The sequence below is a fragment of the Fukomys damarensis genome, unplaced genomic scaffold (genome assembly GCF_012274545.1).
Source record: "Fukomys damarensis isolate Sample0158 unplaced genomic scaffold, DMR_v1.0_HiC HiC_scaffold_10, whole genome shotgun sequence".
Taxonomy (NCBI): Eukaryota; Metazoa; Chordata; class Mammalia; order Rodentia; family Bathyergidae; genus Fukomys; species Fukomys damarensis.
Genome location: NW_022900922.1, coordinates 19,661,899 through 19,684,311, shown reverse-complemented (window position 1 = coordinate 19,684,311; position 22,413 = coordinate 19,661,899). Strand labels below are relative to the sequence as shown.

The window sequence follows — 22,413 nt, the reverse complement described above, 5'->3', positions numbered from 1 at the left end:
TGCCACAGGGGGTAAGTGAAGAGACAATAAAAGTCTATGAACAGTCCTTTTCATTTTATCTAAATTTTCATGCAAGAAAGTGGTCTTTAGGGTTAAAAGAGAATGTTCACTAATTAAACAACTTAGAAACAGGAGCACCTAAGACTGTTCCTGATCCTATCAGGACAGAATTTTTGCAGGGCATGTGTACAAAGCACTGTGCATAAGCCCAGAACTACAAGCTGGAGAGCCAATTGACCTCAGGCCATAGTCCCAGAAGCAGAATCTCCAGTTGTTTCCTTTGTGGGGCTCACCACACACATTTTCACTCTTGCAGAGACGTCCTACTCCTGCATTCCTGTGCCAGGCTGGTAAGCATCTGGATCAAAGCAGGTAATGATAAAAGAAAAAAACAAAACTTGTTGGAAGTTATGAGTCTTGTTTGGATTCATCTTGAACTTTATCAGGAATAGTTTTTAAATCTTTATATAATGACATTTTTAAACTTGTTCTTTATATTAAGGAGTATTATAAGAGTTCACAATATCCGGGGTATACCTCTATCTTTCATGATTATGTTAATTAATCATAGTTTGTAGTATTTAAAAATTGTTCAGGTTCAACATGTTTGAGTTTTTCTTACCTGTGCTTTCCAGACTTAAGTCTATGGTGCTTTGGCCATCAGAAAGTGATGTCATGTTTCCAAGAACATAAAACCTATCTGGAAAACAATCAGCCTTGAAAACTAAACGAAAATGCCAGCCCTGGTCAGCCTATCCGTGCCTTACCTGCTTTACAGAGCAGCTGTCCAACAAGAGAATAGTTATGGCAGATAAGGCAAAGATAGGCTGAGAGTGGCTGGCAGTTTTGATCTCTAGTTTTCAAGGCTGATTATTTCCCAGCTAGCTCTTATTTTTTAGGAAAGAGGGTGGAAAGAAAAAAAATACCATGAAAGTCATTATTTGGTTTTGCAGTAAAAGAGCAACAATAACATTATTTTAGTCAATGTTTTTTGTGAGGGGAGGATGAAGCAAACTCAAATATATTATTAAACCAGCAGTGTTAGAAATCAGAATCAAATATGTGCTTCATATATTTTCTATCTCTATCTTAGTTAAAGCACATATTTCCCCACGGTCTTCTGCTTATCGTCCAGCTTCTGCTATTGCTTTAATGTTTTCTTTCCATTCTGACATATTTGTTCTTTCTCAAAAGAATTGATAGGATTGATAAGATTCACAGTGTGAGCCACGCCTGTTTTTGTCCAAAGATGAGTCAATATGGAATACCTAGTTCTCTCCCAAGTTTTTAGGGAATTAGAAAGGTGCTCTACATCTGTCTATTTCTAGCTCAATTTATTCTGTAAACATTTGTGCCCTCCTCCCCAAAACCATGCTAATCCAGACTGAAGGCCCCTACAAATCCCCTCTCCATTAGTGTTGAAAAGATTCACAGCAGAAGGAAAACCTGAAGAGACAGGCTGACACAAGATTATATTGCACTTGTCATTCTAATTCCAAAGTAAAAACACACACTTTCTTCTACCTGTGTGAAAAGGGGTTAAATTAATTTAGTAAATTAAAAAATTTTACCATAGAGGTTAAAGAAGGGAAAAAATATATTTTTTATGATTAGAGAAAGTACAAAATTATATAGAGTAGGTGAAATTCTTATATCATTCAATTTTGTTAGAGTATGGGAAGCCAATTAGATACAATCAAATTTTAAGTCTGATTGATTTTTTAAATATTCGGTTTAAGTACTGCATTTGGTGTTGATTATATGACACAGAAAATATCGAGGGGTGTCTGCCGCATCCAGGAATGAAATAATGAAATGAAACTTATACTGTCAGTATCCTGGCTGGAGCTTCTGATAAAGAATTATGACAGTTCTATATTATGCAGTACCATAAAATGCTAAACACACACAGAACACAGGACTATAAGTTTAAAAAAGCACATACTGGAAGCTGGAGTATTTGGGCATTTATAGCTGGCTAGCACCAGGAGATAATGAGGACTTTGATACTTTGGAACTCATAACTATGAAATATATAACAATAGTTTTCCATCAAGATGGCTCATATATCACACAATATTAGGGGATAATTCAAGCCTGCAGTGCAATCTGCTTTTCATTTCAAGTGGAGGGCCATAATTTACCCAGGTAGTAGTCATAAGGGAAATAATGACAACTTTAGAGCAACTCATGACAAAAAAATCCACATAGGAAAAACATAAACGATTTTATATCCTCTTGGATCTCCACTTTTTCCCCTATTATCCTTACCCTTCTCCATAAGTGGAAAATCTCTTGTGTTAGTATGGTTTTGTGATGAAATATAAGCATTTTAAAAATATATATATATAAAGGGACACATACCAATACCAGGCTATAGCTCCCAAACTGGTGATGGAGACAAAGTAAGAGGAGCACTTTATATGATAGTTTACTTTGAGTATCTCACATTCTAGGAAAACCTAAAATTACATATGGTCTTCTCAATCATTTTCCATGTGAAGACGTACAGCAACCCTTTCCGTATACACCTTCTGTCCTTATCAAAATCTCTTTCATATAATCTAGAATTAGAATCAAGGCAACACGGAACCAACATTTCTGGAGTTTGGAAAGAGCTAAATTACTGATATTCTATTGTAACTTTTCACCTCAGTATTTATGGAATATCGAAAGGCACACGGGCGACAAAGGAAATTGTTGGTGAGAATTAGAATGTGTCTTTGTGATCAGAGGAAGGAGTGGGAACTCGGGCACTTTCCATCAGCTCTGTAGGCTTTGGCCAGCTGCCACCTGAGCTGCCTGCCTCAGAACACTGGAGGAAAATCTGCCAAGGTAGAAAGAGGCTGTGAGGGAGTGTGGCAATAGGCACTGAGAGGTAGCTCCATCTCTACCATATTTACTTTTTCTATAACACAGATATATCTATTCACTCTAAAATATAGTCTTCATAGAACAGGACCTAAATATTAGTTCCAAACATTATGACATCTTTACGCCACATAATCCAACATTGGTGTTCATGAGAAGAATCCTGTTCCCACCCCTGATGACTTGGCATGGTTGGAAGTAAGTTTCTCCAAATATGTGCGCCTCAGTTTCTTATGATAAAATGGAGCTTATATTAAGTTGTATATGATGTTACTAAGAGCATTCAAATGGATAATTAACTAAATTTTTGAGAGTAAATAAAGACTAAAAGGTGCCATTGTTTTCATAATATTATTTTTGAAAGAAACTATTATTCCGCTCAATCAAAAGTAAAATAAAGAGAGGAGATAAAATATGAAACAAGTAGATATTTGATATTTCCCTTGGTAGTAAGATTGTTTTTCATTTTTTTCAGCTTTATTTAAGTTTATTGGCACATTTTAGGGATACAGTACAGTTACATTCATTGTTGGGATCTTGTACCTCTACATGACAAGTCTTGATTCTCATTTTTTCCCCTTACCCCTGCCCTCCCTTCACCCCCTCTTCCCCTCCCCATCTACAAACACTTTATTTCCTTCTTTTCATTCTCTCACATTTTTTTCTTTTCCCTTATTACCCTTCCCCTACCCATCCCACCTTCCCTACACCTTTAGCCTCTTTCTTCCCACTTCACAATGTCAGTAATCTTATTAGGATCTTCTGTACTATTGCAGTTTATCCACACCAGAGAACTATTTGTTATTTACACATGTGTGACTTACTTATTTCACTTAGGAGTATATCTTCAATATGTATCCATTTTCCTATGAATGAATCTATTTTCTAGTTCTTTATGGCTGAATAATATTCCATTTTATAGAAAAACCACATCTTCTTTATCCAGTTTCCAACAGATGGGCAAATGGGCTGTTTCCAAAGGTAGTAAGATTTTATATTTAATCATTCAAAATAGTTTTTTTTAATTGAGGTGAAATCCACACAACATAAAACTGACTGTTTTAAAGTGTGTAATGTTGCACCAGTTCATAAATTCAACATGTACTATCGCCATGGCAAACTAATTCCAGAACATATTCATCACCCCAAAAGGGAACCTCCTATTCACTGAGGAATCAGCTCCCATCTTGACCTTTCCTTGATCCCATGACAAAGATAATCTACTTTCTGTTTTTATATATTTGCCTGTTTGGATATTTCATATAAATTGAATCATGTAATATTGACCTTTTGTGTCTGTCTGGTACCTTTCACTTAATGATTCTGAGATTTATCCAAGGAGCCAGGATCAGTGTGTCATTTTTGTATGGTCCAGTAATATTCTAAGGAATGTACATGCCTCAATTTGTTTATGCATTCTTCGACTGGTGAGTAAGGTGACTCTACCTACCCCATATCTCCTTTGGTTTTACCAACTTGGGGCACTAATAGGTCACGGTGCCAGTAGCTTCTCCACATTCATCTGTTCCTTGTCTTCACCCTCTTGAAAATTTTCCTCCACCTGTATCTGAGAGTATTCAGCAATGCCTAAAATTGGCTCAAGAACACTCTTTTCAAATTCTTTTGCTGAGAATGGGCATTGCACACAAAATCATGTGAAGGAGTTGCCTCAAATCTGCTCAAGAATTTGTGCCTAAGTCACTATATGTGCCACCAGATGGACTTCTAATACCCACCTGGTCACTACTCCTGTCTATGAAGCAGGTCAACCTCAATAGCAGATTCCCTCTTGTCAGTGAACTCCTGGGTGGAAGATCATGAGGGAGTTTTAGCCTAGACTGGGATCCAAAAAAACACAGGCAGATATTTCTAGCCTACCTTTTAGATTTTTTTATTTTAGTAACAAATGAATTAGTAAAAAATGAACTTTTATACAAAATGCAGTTCCAGCAAACCAAAGAGAAGCAGAGTTATGTGAATCACAAATAAAGACTTTGGCAATAGTATAAAATTAGTGCCTGAAAATGAATTCATAACGTATTTTACATGGTTCCTGCACTTTAAAGACTTAATGTATATGTGTGTGACCAGATTTCTGGTGGGAAACTTTGTGAGAGAGCTCATTACCTTTCAAATGGAAACATTTATTACAATGCTTTGAGCATTCTAAAAGAGGGGACAGACACAGAAGTGGAAGCTGCATGTTCAGTCATTTCATTTATTTCTTCTTTGCATTGAACTTGAAGTTTATAACTTAATTTTACTTTTCCTAACAACTAAAGGGAAAATAGGTTTGGCCTAGTAATCAAGAGGTAAAATTAATTTTATATGTCCAAGTACTCAAGTAAAATATGGCTTTCGCATACTGCTTCGTCCTTCTAATTTATGTAAGAGTTTGAAGTTTCATCCTTCTTATTTTTTACTTAGACATTATTTTTGAAAGCAATAGGAAACAGCTGCACATATTCTGATAAGGGTAACCCCTTAAATACTGTTATTTAATTTACATTATGCTCATTTCCCCACTTAAAGCCAAATTACTTTTAAAATTTTTTATTATGTCTGTCAACTATGTGATCATTTCAGATGTTTTGAGTTTCTTAACGTATTCAAAATCATCTCTTTCCTCTATGCTTTTATAATTTTTGAAGACAAATCAAAAGATGAATAACATAAATGAATGTGAAAATTAAATTTGTTACTCAACTAGATAACAATCACCTATAAGGAAGGCAGACATAATGGATTTACATTTCAATAGCAAACCTTAATTTAGATTTATTTATTGACTTACAAGTATACTAAGTCTGTTTTACAAAGGGATTATGAAATCTTACAAAAGTAAACAAAAAGTAAAACAAAAGGAATAAAAGAAATTAAAGTAAAGGAAATGTAAAGGTTATACTATAATAAAGCTTTTGACATATAAAATATAAAATATGTAATTTATATACTGTATATAAAATTATAGATCATAACATCTAGGCTCACAGCTTTGACAGATAAAGCAATAAAGGAATCTAGTATCAGTTACAAAAATCAGCATTCCTATAATATAAAAATGAAAGAAAACAAACCCAGAAAATTGCCATTCAGGAAAAAAATGCAGTTAAAAAAATCTAAGAAACTGATCTCCTCGTTTCTTCTAAAATAGCATTGGATATATGTTAAGAATATAACTCTGGTAGATCTAAGGGCTCATTTTATTTTCTTATTTGCTATGGTGCTTCTCAATACATACAACTGACATAAAATTACTGTATAACTTAGTGAAAGTCAATTGAAATACAAACAATACTGTAGTTTGGTCCAACGCCCAGTGCTTTTATGCTTTAGCTTGATCCAAAGATATAATGAAAACATATATTTAAAAATAAAATTTAAGCACACTTGTCAAGCTTATATCCACAGACAATTCCCCATGGTGGTCATTTTGATAAAGATTAAATAGCTGGAACATAAAGCATTTTTATCTGCCGGGAAGAAGCTGGAGAATCACTATTTGAGGACTGCTGATTAAGGGCTGAGTCGTATCCCTCAACACTGAAATGCCAAAAAAAAAGGGTCTGCATCTCCCCTTCTTATCTGAAACACAGTAGGACCTAATCTTAACAAATGGCACTGAGAACTATTATGTCAGTCCCAAGGAATAGCTGAAATGTCTTTTTCTATCTGAGAACCACCAGTCTAAAAATCTTAGTTCTGATGTACTTGTGTGGAGATCCCAGTACTCATGACATTATTTGTGTTTCCATGGAAACAGGTTATGGAAAGATGTCCGTTTTGTACATTGGAGGACAGAGCACCAATCACATTTGCTATGAAAATGGAAATGCATTCGATGGGCTGTAAATGCATTTTGTTTTTATTCGTTTGGCTTTTAAAAGAGAGGTGAAATCCTACCACTTGCTTGCCAAACTCATCAACTATTCGGTCAGTTTCACTTTAGGAGAATCAGTAGAATGTTCTCCTGGTTTAAAAATTACATTCTTAGGGCCGGGGATTTAGCTCAGCGGTTCAGTGGCCTGCCTTGCAAGCGCAAGGACCCGAGTCCAATCCCTGGTACCAATAAATAAATAAATAAATAAATAAATAAACAAATAAATAAATAAATAAATAAATAAGTAAGTAAGTAAGTAAAAATAAAAATTACATTCTTAGGGGAGAGAAAATGTTCACTCCCATCCCACCCTCCGTGACAGCCAAGTGGGAAGTTCTGAGGAGGACCATTCCCCCGGAAAACTATCCAGGAACATCTTCTCCTGGTAAAGGAACTTCTTGTTGGCTTCTTAGCTCTTTTCCACGACCGTGTGGTGGTTTTGTCCCCCACCTTTATTTCTTCCTTTAACCTTTCCTCCTTTCAGCATTGAATGAGTTTAAACAAAAATGATTTGTTTGGTTCTGCAGAATTAACACGACACTCAGGCTTACTTCTAATTGAATGCAGATGTTTTCTGAGCAGAGAGAAGCCTCAGACTTGTGTGCATAATTCTACCATTGCCCTAATGGAGGGAGCTGAAGCCAAAATTAGCAATTTTTAAAAGCTAAATCTGGCCCCGTGCCACATAATTCTCGCCCTCTCTTCTTCCCCTCCCCCCTCCCTCTCTTCCTCCCTCCCTCGCTCCAAGACAGTACAGAGAGAAGGTATTTAAAATCTACACAAGGAGGGCTATTTCTCCTGTCTCCAACCTTAGAAATAGCACTTAAAATATTTCACAGTTATGCTGCCCTTTGTGAGGCACAGCAGCCTGGTTTGGAGGGAATAAGGTCAACACCAGGGTCTGTTTTGACAGTCTGGAGACTGAGCTGGTGACATGGACAAACTTGTGAACAACAGATGAAGGAAGGGAAGCTCTGTGTTCCTTTGACTCCTTGGTTCAACAATTTTTAACGAGTGATTTAACAACATCATTGGTCTTTCCAGGCCCAACAGTGTGTGTTTATATATCTAAAACAGCAGGCTTTTGAGCTGATTATGTTGTCCCTTTTAGAAACTCACTTTGATTGGTGAAAGCTTCATCATCAGGCAGTTTCTGCACAATATCTATGCTCCAGAGGGCTGACCACAGGACTGATGAAAAAGCAGATAGCTGATGGAACTCAGGATTTACACATTGGCAAGCTTTGTTTTTTCCCTTTCCTGTTCTTGAAAGACTTCGTAGAAATGGAGTGAACCTGTAGAAGGTGTAATTACCTCTCCTGCAAAAATAGATAATTTCTTTAAGTTGCACACTCACTGATGGAGAATGTAATAAGAAGGGTGGTATAATAGTTCTAATGAAAATAAAAAGATCAGCCCTGGTTTATGTTTAGGATTAGAGTTAGACAAATATTTATGTAAAAAGGAGAATTCCTAACTTCACTGGCATGTTCAAACCCTCGATGATCCCATAAGTATGAGAAAAACCCTAACCCAAAGTCCTTCTGTTGTCTTGATGGCCATTGTTTTTATTTATTTTCTTGCCTTTGCATTTTATAAAAGTCCACCAGCAAACATGCTATGGCACTAAATTTCAGTGATATAGGAAATCCTGGCCTGCTATGGGCTTTGCCTTCATGAAATTATTTTCATGGAGTTGATCACAGAATTGTGTGGATCCTATTATGGGTAGATGAAGCAGCTTTTGGCATATTGTTAAAAATAAGGCTTTTGAGCAAAATTTAATATTTTAGGGAGAGAGCAACGGAAGGAACATGGATCTCCATATTTTTTTAAATTCATCATAACCTTTTTAATAATGACTGTATCATACAACCAAAATACCTTACAACTTTGAGAAGCTAGAGATAGAATCTGACTTCCAGAGAATTACAGCATGTCTTTCCTTATTCAAATCATTATATGAAAATAGAACTCTAGTCAGTAGAGATATATTGAAGTGTGGGTTGATAAGCAAGGTACCCCTTCAGGAAGTCATTTAGTTGTTAACTAAATGCATTTTTCCATTTGAAAATAATGTTTGAAGAGACGGTAGAGAAAAGAGGTTTCTCAAAGTTCTGTATGCTATGTGATCCTTATTTAATATAAATGAATGTTCTATTGGACCCAGCTGAGAAATGTATATGTACACCACATATACAGCTTTTTTCCCAAATGGAGAAAAGGTTATTAAGAAAATATGTAGTCTCATAAAATATTAAACATGAAGAAATCTCTTGCTTTACTAATTATATAACATCCTTGAGTATTAGGAAGTTTTAATTGATTCAACTCACCTGTGGAGTCATGAGATGATTTGGTGTTCATGACAAATAATTAGTATGCTATCTAGAAGTAAAAATTACAATAGGAAAATCTAAGAATTGTTGGAGATGTGAGAAATGTAAAAATAATTTTGCATGGTGTTTTCAAATCTGTCTGAGTTTCTTCAATGATTCAAAATAAACTTTTATATTCAAAATATCATATCTACCTAATGTATTATTTTACCCAGTAAGGGACAAGAGGAGTTGAATTATGGGGATCAAAAAGAATGAAATGTTTATAATATTAAAAAGAAAAAATAATACCCACCCAATGGCAGCAAACCAAGCCAATACTTGCTTCTTTCAAAACCTGAAGAAAAAGCCAGTTGTTTTTTAGCTATTTTCTCATTCAACTAGCAGTAGAACAATAGCTGAATCATCTATAATCAAGGGAAGCAGTTAAGTCAATTTCCACCAAAAAAAAATTCACTTGCAATGTTAAATCTAATGGATAGTTTTGTTCTCCTTTTATGTCATAGCAAGAAACACACAGGAAGACAGATCGGGATATCCTCAATTGGGATATTGCAAGACAGAAGTCTTCCCACTGCATCTTAGAAGTTCGCTATTACGCAGCTTTGAAAGCACTTATTTCTGTTTCTTTTCCTATGAGTTTCAGTTTCTGCTTGGAACCTGCTATAGGGAGAAACCTCTAGAGAACACAGTTAATAGTTGTTAGCTAGTAACTTCTGCTTTGAAGAATTCATAGTATGATATTCTCAGGTTATCTTCTAATTGATTGTTTTTAATGGATGGGTCTTTATGTTTAACTAAGGATTTCTGACCTTTAAGACTGTTAGTATTTCTAGGTGATATTTACTTTGTTGATCTCCTGCTTTCATTGTTTCTTTACACTCTTTGTGTGTAGTTTCTGTGTTTGAGCTAGTGATTTCAAACATTTTTGAACTAAATACTTAATCTCCTTGGTGTATGTACTTTCAGGTCTGTGTGCCTAAGGAAACAGTCTCCTAATGCATTAGAGAGATGTTGAAATCTGGGTTTCAGAGAAACATTAGTACTTCTTGCTGTTGGGGAAGAAGGGGCTTACAAACTTTGATGCCTTTTTCTATCTCTGGCCTATTATACCTAATTACCCAGGTCTTGACATTTTAGACACTGAGAAAAGAGGGACAGTAGCATTGCCTGTAACTAGATGTCTCCTCAAAGCCTTTTGTTCTCATAGGTGGAGCTTTTCAGAGGTGGCTGGATCTAAGGCCTGTGTGATAGTAGAATTAAGGACCTGTGGTACTAAATTCATCCACTAGTTCGAATTAGCATTTTTCTGGGTACTCTACTCTGGTTGTGAGTGACAACATGCAAAAGATCTGTAGCCTGAATGGGATAAAAGGGAAAGACAAGCTTGCTGCTACAGCTTGCTGCTACTGCCTTCCACTGGCCATGCCATAGATGGTTTCTCCTCTGGCATGCCCCTCTCTTAAGACAACTTGCCTTGGAACCAGCTGAATATGGACTGAAACTTCTTCCAACTGTGATCCAACATAAACCTTTCTTCCTTCATACTGTGGGTGTCTAGTATTTTGTCTCAGCAATAAGAAAAATAACTAAGACAAATAGAAAAAAAATTTATTCAAGATCTTTATACCACGTATCATGTTCTATATCCTAGGAATAATATAGGACAATAGGATATAATTTAAATAATGTTATTTATTCTGCAAGGATAACATCAAGGTTTCAATGACCTATGGATTTGAGGCCAAGTATTCTAGGTTAGGTTAGAATGAGGGGGTCATGCTCACATTTTACAAGGGAGTAAGTTAAAAAGTGCTGAATGCTGTTTTAAAAGGGAGTTTCAAACAACCAAAGGATTTTATGAAGAAGGAAAGATTAACCGATTCCCTTTTATCATAATGGTTTGTTTGGTCCTTCCAGGCTCAGAGACTCACGTGCAAGTCTGAGCCTCCAATCTGTATCACCCTGTGTTACCAGGCTCCTCCTACTCTCAGCCAGTCTCCCTGGGTCCATGTCCCTTTGTCTGGAAATGAGAGAGTGGAATGATGCCTCTAATTCACTTTACCTGAGAGTGCGTATCACCAAATCTTTGAAAACCGCTCCTGTATTAAGCAAGCAACCCCAGGTAACATGGAAACCTTTCAAGACTCTTCCAAGAGGAAAAGTAGTAATCAAAAGTGAGCCCCTAAGCAGTTCCAGCAAGGAAGAAAATGCAACAGATACCATTCCATTTCTTGGCTTTCAAAAATTGAAAACAAGACATGTAGCACCAAAGTGCATTTAAGGTAGAAAAATCAAGACCATCTTGCAGAAGCTGGGGGAGGAGGGAACACACAGGTTAAAAATTCCCTCTGAGGCCACAGAAAGCAGTAAGAGTTCTCATTTAACCTAGGAAAATGGCTTGCGAATCACTTGTACTTTGAAACGACTCTAAATTGCAAACTAATTTCCCAGTGGGATGTGTTGATGGCCTACAGTACAGTGCATAAATAATGAGTTTGCAACCAGGACTTCAAATAAAGCAGTGCACATCAGTGCACTTTATGAATGTGTTTCCTCTCTACAGTGTGACACAGCAATGGTAATACTTCCAGGGTGGAGTTTCACTGCGGCAGCAGGTGACTCCCCTGGTAGGCAGTCAAGCCTTGATGGATCCTGCCTGCCGGTCTTAATACTTATGGGGAACCCCTGTGTCAGCATCAGGTTTTTAGAGCCCATGGGCTGGGCTGGCTACCTGTTCCAGGAGTAAGTACGTGTTCTTGTCTATGTGACTATTCATGATGTTATATTGGAAATTGACTATGACAAAGCCAAATTTATATCTTATAAGGGATTTTAGCACAAAGGAAGATATATTAAGATCTACTCGATCTCCTTTTAAAAATTACTCTATATATTTATTTATTTATTTATTTATTTTTGTAATACTGAAGATTGAACCCAAGGTCTTCACAATGAACTACACTCCAGGCTTTTTTTTTATTTTTTTTATTTTGAAATAGGGTCCAACTGTTCCACAGGGATTACAGGTGAATACTCCCATTGCTGCCTAAGGCTTGTGCTTTACACAAAGAAAACACTTTGGCCTGAAAAGATTAAGTAGTTAGTTAAATGACACACATCGATAAGCACTGGAACGAGGTCTCTAACCTAATACGTACTTCCTGTGTGTTCTTATCTCTCTCTGAGGTATAGAATTTTTTTAGAAAATAAAATATGTGTGCAATCAATTCTATAAATTTATTTTTTAAAAACTTCACACATATGAACCTGAACCATAAAATTAATCATAGAAAATAAAACATGAAACCTGATATTTCTGAACATCCAGAGTTCTCTAGCTGAGAACTAGACATGAGAGACAAACCTACAAGTCATTTCAATATTTTTATATGGTATCATACCTAGAATTAAAAAATATAACTAGCCTGGTTGCCACTGAAAAGTATATATGATGCCTACAAACAAGCAGTAAGAGATGAATTCCAATGGCTCTCCCGTGTCTTTCCATCGTGAAGATGTCCCTTGGAATCAGGAGCAGTTCATATTGTCCAAGAGAGGCTTGTGTGCTGTGTACGGTGTGTCTTAGGAGGTTGTGTCTTCCACCACAGCACATCCGAGACCCCTCATGGAAGGCTACACTGTGGAGTCGCGCAGTTTCTCCCTTAAGAGCAATGCTCATATTCTTAGTTTATACCCTGAGTGTTTACTCTGCCACAGGTGTGAACTTTGCTCCTCAAAGCAACTCCAGCAACACACCCTTTCTTAGCATCTGGATGCTTACATAGCTTGCAAATAGTCTTGCTTTACTCTGTTTTCTTCCTTAAACACCCACACATGCAAATAAGATCTGAGGATCATGGGAGACTGAGGTCAGTTCCGTTGTTATGCAGCCATCTCATCTGGATTTGCAGTGCCACTATGGTTCCTTTCCCTTCATTTCTGTTCTTCCTTCCTCACATCAACTATTTTTGACAGTCAATCCTCTCTCTCTCTCTCAAGTCCCCGCTTCACTTCTGCATCACTGTTGTCCAAAGCCGAGCACCCTTTTCTACTGAGAGTCAGGCAGATACATGCCAATGTGCCACCCATCTCCAGCAAATCTCACAGAATCCACAGGCCTTGTTTTTTCTGTGTGTGTACCCTGCTCTTTGGATCCTACTGTCTTCAATTCCTGAAGTTCTCCACTTCTTCTCCATGGTCTTTTCTTTCGGTAGACAAATGCAGTCAAATCCCCTATACCAAAGAAGCCAAAGAAACACACAGGAAGGGCAGGGACAAGGGGGAAAAATGAGAACCAAGATCTGTCATGTAAAGGTATAAGATCCCAGTAATGAATGTAACTGTACTGTGTACCTAAAATGTACCAATAAACTCAATTAAAAAAAAAAAAGAAAGAAACACAAAGGAAGAATAAAGAAACCTCTTCTGGCCTCTCATCTCATTGAGTCACTTTTGCTCCCTGTGCTTGGCTTCCACATCCCCACCCTCTGCTTTTGCTTTGAGCTTCACTTTTTCACCCTGATGCCTCTGTGCCAAGATGGCAATGATTCTCCAGATGCTAATTCCAAAGTACATGTGAAATTCTGCAGCCATCTTACCTTTTCTGCTCAGTTTCTTCCTGGAGTACTCTGCTTTTGGGGATCTCATCTTCCTTGGTATCACTTATGCCACTTTGACATATTTTCCCAGAGTTACCTAGGTTCAAATGTTGAATGTTGGTACCCCTCAGAATTCTATCTCCAGCCTTTGTTTTTGTCCCTTTCCATCTATTCTGGAGTGAAACTGTGGATCTTGAGTTGTAGCTATCATTTTTATTACTCCTACAATTTCCATCTCTATTCCATATATTTCTTTTGTGCCAGAAATAGATTCTATTGTAGATAAAACATTTTTTGCAGGAATCTACATATAAATCTAAATGAACAAAAATCTGAAGAGAGAACCTTCTTAACAAATCTACCTAATGTCATACTCATCCACTCAGTTGAGTAAATCATGTTACTCAGGAATATATCCTTTACTCCTCCCTGAACTCCAACTTTTTAATCCAACTTTTTAATCTACTGGTGACAAAAAGTCCTACATTTTCTCTTTAGCATTTCTCAAATTTTCTCCTTCTTTACAAACCCAATCGCATTGATTTAGTTCAGACCTTCATCTTCCTCCCAGATTATGGATGACAGACACAGCAAAACAAAGAGGTTCCCCATCTTGACCCACATCTTCCTCCTGGGCATTCTCCCAGTGTGAACAGTGACATGAAAAACACTACAAATACTCCATAGTTTAGGTTAACAGTGGTTCCCAGGGCTGAAAATGAAGCGGGGAATGGAGAGAGGAGAGGCAACAGGTCCAGAGATGTGGTTAATTGAGAGAAATAACTTCTAAGGTTCTATAGTACAGTAGGGTAACAGTGCTCCACAACAGTTAATTGTATACCTATTTCAAAATATCTAGTAGAGGAGTCTTTGTATTTTCTCAACAGAAAGAAATGATATTTGAGGTGACGGACACTCCAATTATTCTGATCAAATCATTACCCACTATATAATATATTGAAAAATCACATTGTATCCAACAAATATGCACAATTGCCATGTTTCAAAAAAAAAAAGAAAAAGCAATCTTCATAAGAAGAAATTGTAGGGCTCTTTCTCATGCCTCACCTCTCTCCTGTGAAATACAAAGCACACACTTGCTTGCCGGGAGGGTTTCTTTGCCTCCCTTGCTTCTAGATGTTCCCACTTAGGGGGCTTTCTGTCTGAATGCCTCTTCTGCTCTGTGCATTTGGAGATCACGCATTCACACTTTATAACTCAGCTGGGGTATTTCTTCCCCGGGTGACTCTCCCTGACTTCCTCTTTCTCACTCCAACTGGATTAATCATTCATGGCTTAAACTCTCACAGCCCCCAGTGCTCAGCACTACCACAGTCTTTACAGATAGTGTGTTTTCTTTTCCTTTTCTGTAAACCACCTGGTGGGAAGCAGAGACCATTATACCTAGCCCAGAGTAAGTACTTAACATATAATTTCTAAGCGAATAGAAAGCTATGTATCTGAAGTAAGCTATAACTGTGATTATACATTTCTGTGTATATACTTTTGTATCTCTTTAATTTATTCAACTATATGCATGTACAAAATACCAAAGAGAATATTGTTTCTTTCTTTTACTTCTCACTTCACTGTTTATGCTAACACACATATTAATTAAAGATTCACTATTTTTCTCAGGCACATTTTATTACTTTGCATTATTTATTATTTCATTTCTCCAACTATCAAGTAGGTGCTGTTGTCATGAGTTCCATTTTCTACATGTGAGAAAATTGCTTCCCAAGGAGAAGAGTAGAAATTGGAAGCAAGATGATGGGAGTCTAGATCCTTCTCTTAATTGCTTTGCAATTCTGCCAAATATCACTGTTTGTACTACTGTAAGGTTTTACTGCTTTGTAGTTTTCCTTTCCATTCATTCTTCCTTTATACATTTCTTAGTACTTTATTCTGACAGTTTTAAGCCTCAGCATCAATGATCCTCCCAACCTGAAACTGCCTCTTACCAGAACTACCCTATTCCTCTCTCTAGGAGTCTGTAGGGTGTACACAGAATGTAGAATTATTTCTGTATACACTGTAAAAAGATGATTAAAAAAGTGGCTATGAATAATTTCACAAATGGCAAAAGTCATTAAGATCAGAAAAATGTTTGTATATTCCTTTTTGAATCCAAAGGCAGTAAGAAGTTATCTAAAATATAGAGAGTATAAATCCCAAGGGCTCCATAAAAGATGTCCAAAGGTGTTGGAGATTTTCTTTACCTATTTTTGTATTTGTTGACAAAATTATAAGAGAAAATATAATGACGTGATGAGCTCTCGATTTGCTTTTATCTCTAGCATTTTATGATCCCCAAACCTCCAATTAGTACAATATTTTTTAAAATAAGGTTTGATGTGCCTGTTCTACCCCACACACTCCTCCAAGTACTAAGCACTTTCTAGAGTATTATGACTTGTGTCAGGATAACAGTAACAGAAGGAATAAATCTGTTCATTTGTTTATGCCTGCCAGTTGAAAACAAAGTGAGTATCAGCCAACATTATTCAGTTGACACTGTTCGAAAATACCCTCCTCCCACACAAAGCAGGATTTCACATTGGCAGAAAATATTTATTCCAAACTGTGAGCACTATCAGACTGACTTCGTTTCAGACTATTCATCATCATGTGCACTTAGGTCACTAAGGCTGAGTCAGAGTCTTTGGAATCGAGGTAAGAAGAAAGCATGAGGTGGGAAGAGTAGTACATGCTCAGAAGTGTTGCTTCTGATTCAATCAAAAGATGCTACTATCAGGAGATGGCCACATAATCTATACTCAAGTCTTTGGCCATTCAGATAGTCCCAAGCCTTTGCCCCAGGGTGGCATAGTTTGGATGTTTCATTAAAGGGCAGTAATGAAAATGAGACACTGGATGATCTATTCTTCACCTTGGTTTGAGTGCCAAGTGGAAAATAAGAAGACCATCACCTGGCTTGTGACTGTGCCCCCTACTCTAGAAGAATAGTCAAAATGAAATTACAACTTTCTTGTTAACTCTCATCACGTAATATTATTTAAGTAAAATTAAATGCTTGCTTTTTCCACTTTGATTACTAACAGATGGATACATTGTGAAAAGAATGAAGCAGTTAGACCCAATTAAAACTGGGCTTCACCCCCCAAAAATAATGTTTTTTATTAACTCATGTATCCATTTTATAACTGACAACTACAATGTATCAAGAATTGAGTTAGGCAATAGAAATGTAAATAAAAATATAACTCCTCTGCTTTCAAGCAAGTTGCAATATCTTTGGGAGATAAAAAAAATTAGTGACAATGGGAGTATGCTAAGTGCTTTACCAGTAATATGAATAAAGCTGAAAGTATTAAGGAGACATCATTAATAAATTCTTGGGATTTTGTTGATGGACTCAGAAGAAATCTTTGTTGATGCCTGAAGTTTACTTGAAAATAGATTTTGCTTTGTACACAGGAACATACACATTGAGTGACAAAGGGTCCATCTTCTAACTCTTGCTGCTACAGAAGGGTGTGACCAGAGTGTTTTGAGGGGTGATGAAGGAAACTTCATATTGAATGAAAGGTAAAACATGAGAAAATGACCTTGACAGTCCTCTCTGAAGTTTTTATTTCATTTTAATTTGATGTTTATATACATTTTACCCATTATAAACTTGAAGCAAACAGTTAAAGGCATTAAAAACTGTGCCTTTAAGCATTACTTAAATATAGGCTATAGCAATTATGATTTGGAAGAGTAATTAAGGTGGCATAGGTAAAAATGTATTCAATAGAGGCAGCGAGGACAGGTGAACCTAGTTTGTAGAACCGCAGAGGCAGAGACTGAGAAAGCTCTCCCATGGATTGGAAGACTTTGTACCATAGCACCGATGACCATTCACAGACAAGAGGAGAAGCTAGAGCAATACAATGACAGTGAAGATCTAAATGAAGACCTGGATCAGTTCCTCCTCTCTGATTGCCTCTATGTGAGTTTACAAACACCAAGGGGAGGAAGCAAAGAGGTCGACATTATACCTGCACACTGATTACAATTCATTCATGTATGGACCCAGAGGCTAACAGGGTCATGTTTAATGGCATGTTTTGGCGGACAAGTGGGGAGGCTACCCACAAATGTTTATGGGATGAACGAATTCATTGTGAGCTGTTTATGACATAAAGCAGTTTTCTCTCCCTCATATTCAGTCTTTATGAGTTACTATGAAATGCAAGTTGAGGGAATCCCTTCGCCTCTCCTTTAGTAAAAGTCTTAGAAGTGAGGGGACCTGTCAAACATGTGTAGTGGCTGCTGAGTTATTCTAGGTATAGATGATGTGGAGTAGTGTAGAAAGAAGTGCGCTGTCTTACTTTGGAAAGGCTCTCTGTAAGTACCTTCCATTTTACCTGCCAGTTCCCTTCTCTACTTTGTTGCTTAAAGTGTCAGAAAAACGTACAAGCTGGCTTTGGTAGGTTCTTATAGCAGACATAAGATTGTTAACTCCTTTGGCAAGAGAAGAGTTCAACTGAGAGCCAAAAAACTGTCATGGGGCTTATATTTATAAAGACTCTTGTCATACAATTGTGTTTCATCTTTATTAATTACTACTAGAGATGTTTCTCAGAGCCTGAACCATGTTAAGAAATGAAGAAATATACTTTAAGCCAATTTAGAGGAAAGGGGAGAATTTGAAAGCCTTTCATGCTCTTTAAACACCCTTGGAAGATAATGTACATTTTACTGTACTCAAAAATCTAAATGACTAAAAGCTAAAATAATTCAAATCTGATTGTCATCATCTATCAATGTTCATACTGTTGATTTAAGACTAGAAACGGCATAAAATTCTTCCTGAATCACAGGCTAAAATTAAATTTAGGACAATGTTGTTTGCGAGTATATTTGATAGTGGTGTGTTTATATGAGTATTGGTAAATCATATGATTCTATGCATTCCTTTTTTCAAAAAGACATTTTGCTTCTATTATTTAAAAGTATACTAAATGCTTAGTTATTAAATTAAGATAGGTTTCTGCCCCGAAGAAATTTAAAAGCTAATGCTTTAAAGACAGACCATTTTCTCATTATGTTATTCTAGTCTATTGACACATTTGGTTTTGATGACAAATTCTTTAAAACTGTACAAAACAGGTGGGGATAGGGACATTAGGAAGAACGGAAGAAGAACAAAAGTACTTTTACCGTTTGTACTGAGGACAGTGCTTTATTAGTTGTTGTTTAAAAAGTGTCACATTTGCATCAAATTGAAAAATTATTAGTATATTCAGGTCAAAGCTCACTTAAAAAATAACCACAGCCACATGGTGGTAAAGCAAATTCAAGATGCAAGGCAGCTGAAATCATAAATAGCTCATTGCTTGACTTAATTGTTCTTCCTCCTCTTAATACCTCCTGTTAACATTTCGCAATTGGAATGTTTTCCATCTGTGCCTTTACTTAAATTGTGTGAATATAGCTGATGAAAACTATTATCACTCTGTCTTTTATTTTTTGATCCACTGTGTGTTGACACAATCGCGAGCTGAAAAATGTTAGCTCAGTCATACACTTACTGTTATATGTGCTTTATTTCCTTTGATTACAGCAGCTTCCCGTCAGTACTTCGAACTATTTAAGGCATCCCTATTAGTCATGAAATTGATAATTGTGAAAGTTGGGTTGCGATCTTTTAAATACTCAGGGAAATACTAAATGTACAGTTGCTTTTGTATAAATAAATGCAAATAGTGGGATGTACTAGTTTAGCTAAACCTGGTTCTTGATTTTTCTCCCATAGTGTTTTATTTGAGCTTCTCTTTTATACATCTTTACATGTTCTCCCAAAGTTCCAACCATGACCAAGTGCTGCTCCAGGGGCACCGTTTCTATCCCAGACACATGCACATTGTGTCTCTGTGCTCCAGGTGTGTTTGTGTCCTGGCCCTGGGTTTGTAACTGTCATGCTGGTCTCAGACCTCAATGCCGCCGTGTTGGACCAAACTCACATTGGAATGATATTGAACAGCACCACGTCATTGTTTGGTGCACAGGAAAATGTGTTCAGTGTGAGTTGTAGGAAAAAAACAAAACAAAACAAAAACTAAATCAATGAAGTAAATAAGAAAACTAAAGGCTCAGACACAAGAACAGTGACCAAACGGTGAACTTACAATCAGGGTGGGAAATGTCTGTACTGCAAAATGTTTGCCTTGTGTTTGAAATAAGGAAATTGTACAAATCATTTGATTGCTTATGTAATGATATCATCTACCTTCTTTGTAGTTAACATGATTAGAAGAAACTTGGATTAGAAAAAAAATGAATAAATGCTGCTTTACATTTCTGTGTCAACAAATATTAGTATGTAATTTAGACAACCAAGTTTTTTCTAGCTCAGGTGCTGTTCAAAAATAAGACTGTAATGGAGTTCATGTTTTGTTTTCTTCTGTTTTGTTACATTTTGTTTTGTTTCGTTTTCTTAGGAGCTGTGACAGAAAGGAACATGGCTGTTCCCTCCTCTGACAGGTAATGCTCATGTCCCTCCATGGTCAGTGTAAGAACTAATTAATAGACTCTGAAGCAGAAAGCAATATTGCTTCAAAAGCTAAATTTTCTTTGGTTTTGAGTGTCATATTCAGAAGCACAGTAAGCACAGACAATGCCATTACGTTAGAATAATATACAGGTAAATAATGGGAAGATAGTTATGAGAATTTTACCTATCATGGGCTGAATATATCTGACCCCTCACCCTGCATTTATTGAGGCCTTAACCACCAGTGTGGGCTGTATTTAGGGTAAGAAAATAATTAATGTGAAATACAGTCATAAGGATGGGGCCCTGAGCAGGTTGGATCCGTGTCCTTGTTCAAACAAGTTCTAGAGGACTGTATCTCTCTCCAAGAAGGCATCTGCACAGACATGAGTGGAATTAGACAATAGCTAATAGTCACCTCGGGTCAGGAGAGGACCCTTGTCACAATTTCTTTTAATCCCAAATTGGGTTTGTTTTCCATCTTGGAGTCACAGGAACAATAGTGACACTGTGCACCAACTGGGCAATGAAAGAAGTTATTTTATTTTGGGCCAAGAATAGAAGAAACCGGAAGCTCACATTTTAGCTTTTCAAATTGGACAAAAACTGAGCCTTTTTTTAGGAGTGTGTGTGTGTGGGAGGGTAAGTAATGAGTAGAAGGATTATTGATGACTTTTCCAAGAGACTGGAGACCTCTTCCTTGGAGATGGAAACTACCTTCTTTTATTCCTTATATGAGTGGGTTCCTATCTAGGTCAGAAACACTGCACCAAGATGGCGTATGGTTGGCAGACATTTTCTAGTGTAACATGGGTAATAGAATGATATTGAATCTGGGGGTAAGGAGGAGGTTAACATGGTATACTTCGTGGCTGAAACTCATTTTCCTGGTTTCCACCCTACATCTTGTTTTACAGCAGAGGCTTCCTGGACACCCACTGGGTTTATTGTGGAGGTATTTTTGTCTGACACAGGACAAGCGGAAAAGGATTGTTTTCTTCAGGGTGTGTGAGGATGTTTGCCTGGCAACGCCCTTCTTGGAATCTGACCATACCCCGCCTTGATCTGGGATGTTCAGCCTCAATAAATATGAAAAGCAATGCATCATTTTTTGGTAATAGTCTACGGTGCTTTGTTATGATGCCTGAGGACTCTAATACAGTCTCTAAAAACAAGATGTCTGTAGCTAATTATTTTCATAGTTATGCATGGATATTCTTTTCAAAACCTCTTTTCCTAGAAAAAAGATCATAGGAGAACTCTTATCTGAACTTTTGTCTTAGTTACCCATGAGACAGATATTGCCCACACCTACTCTTCCTGTTTGTCATCCTCAAGACACACAGTCAGCCATGTAAGCTCCTCAAACTTACCACAGAACATTTCATTACTGATTTGGCTCTTCCACAGTTTTTTTTTTCTCTCCAATTTTTTAATGTATGATATGAAAATGCTCACAGAGGGCAATACAAGGAGGTTCGAACACAAGTGACGCCTATAGCCTCTGTCAGTGGAACATCTGTGCAGATCAATCTGTGGAAGACAAGCCATTGCTATGTTGGAGTCCCTTGTGGTTGATTATATCTGTAGTCCATGAGATCTTAAGAAATATGCTGATTTCACATCACTGTTTTATACTGGTGTGGGGTAACCCTATACACAAGTATATCTGCATCCGTACTTATGTGCTTTGTGTACTTCCTGTTTCTCCAAGATGATCAGGAAAGCATTGTTCACGAAACTTTATTTGTAGGCTTTACTTGTACCTCTGCAGTTTTCAAAGTGAGGATCGTTCCTCCAGGATCGGTTTTGAATAACCAACTGGGCAATGCAAGTGGGATTAAAGGCAGATGGTCCGATCACACACCAATATCTTCCCCTGAAAACTCTTTATATCACTTATCAGAATTTTAATTCTAAGTAATGTATGTCCCCAGAGCAAAGGTTATGCGTGCAGCCAGAGGTGAGAGTCTTCATCTGTCTTTTCATTCTATTTTATATTTACTGCAGTTTCTGTGGGCTTCCTTGGTGTTGGGGCAAAGGTTATTTGAGTTAGATCCTGAATTCCTTTAATTATTTTTAATAGAAAAAGAAAGTACAGTTTTTAGACTATTTGTTTCCTTCAGGACACATTCCTATGATACTCAGATTGAGATATCCTCAGACTATTAATTCACATCTTATTTAGGACAGTCACTTGTCCTTTCTACTACACTA

The 22,413-nt window shown here is 36.9% G+C and overlaps 1 long non-coding RNA gene across 1 annotated transcript; it reads left to right on the top strand.

Moving 5' to 3' along the window:
- Positions 1-249: 249 nt before the first annotated feature.
- On the top strand, positions 250-21,292 carry LOC104861482. The gene is made up of 3 exons (XR_780064.2): positions 250-372; positions 20,144-20,186; positions 21,114-21,292. It is a non-coding gene; the product is annotated as an uncharacterized LOC104861482 (long non-coding RNA).
- The last annotated feature ends 1,121 nt before the right edge of the window (positions 21,293-22,413 follow it).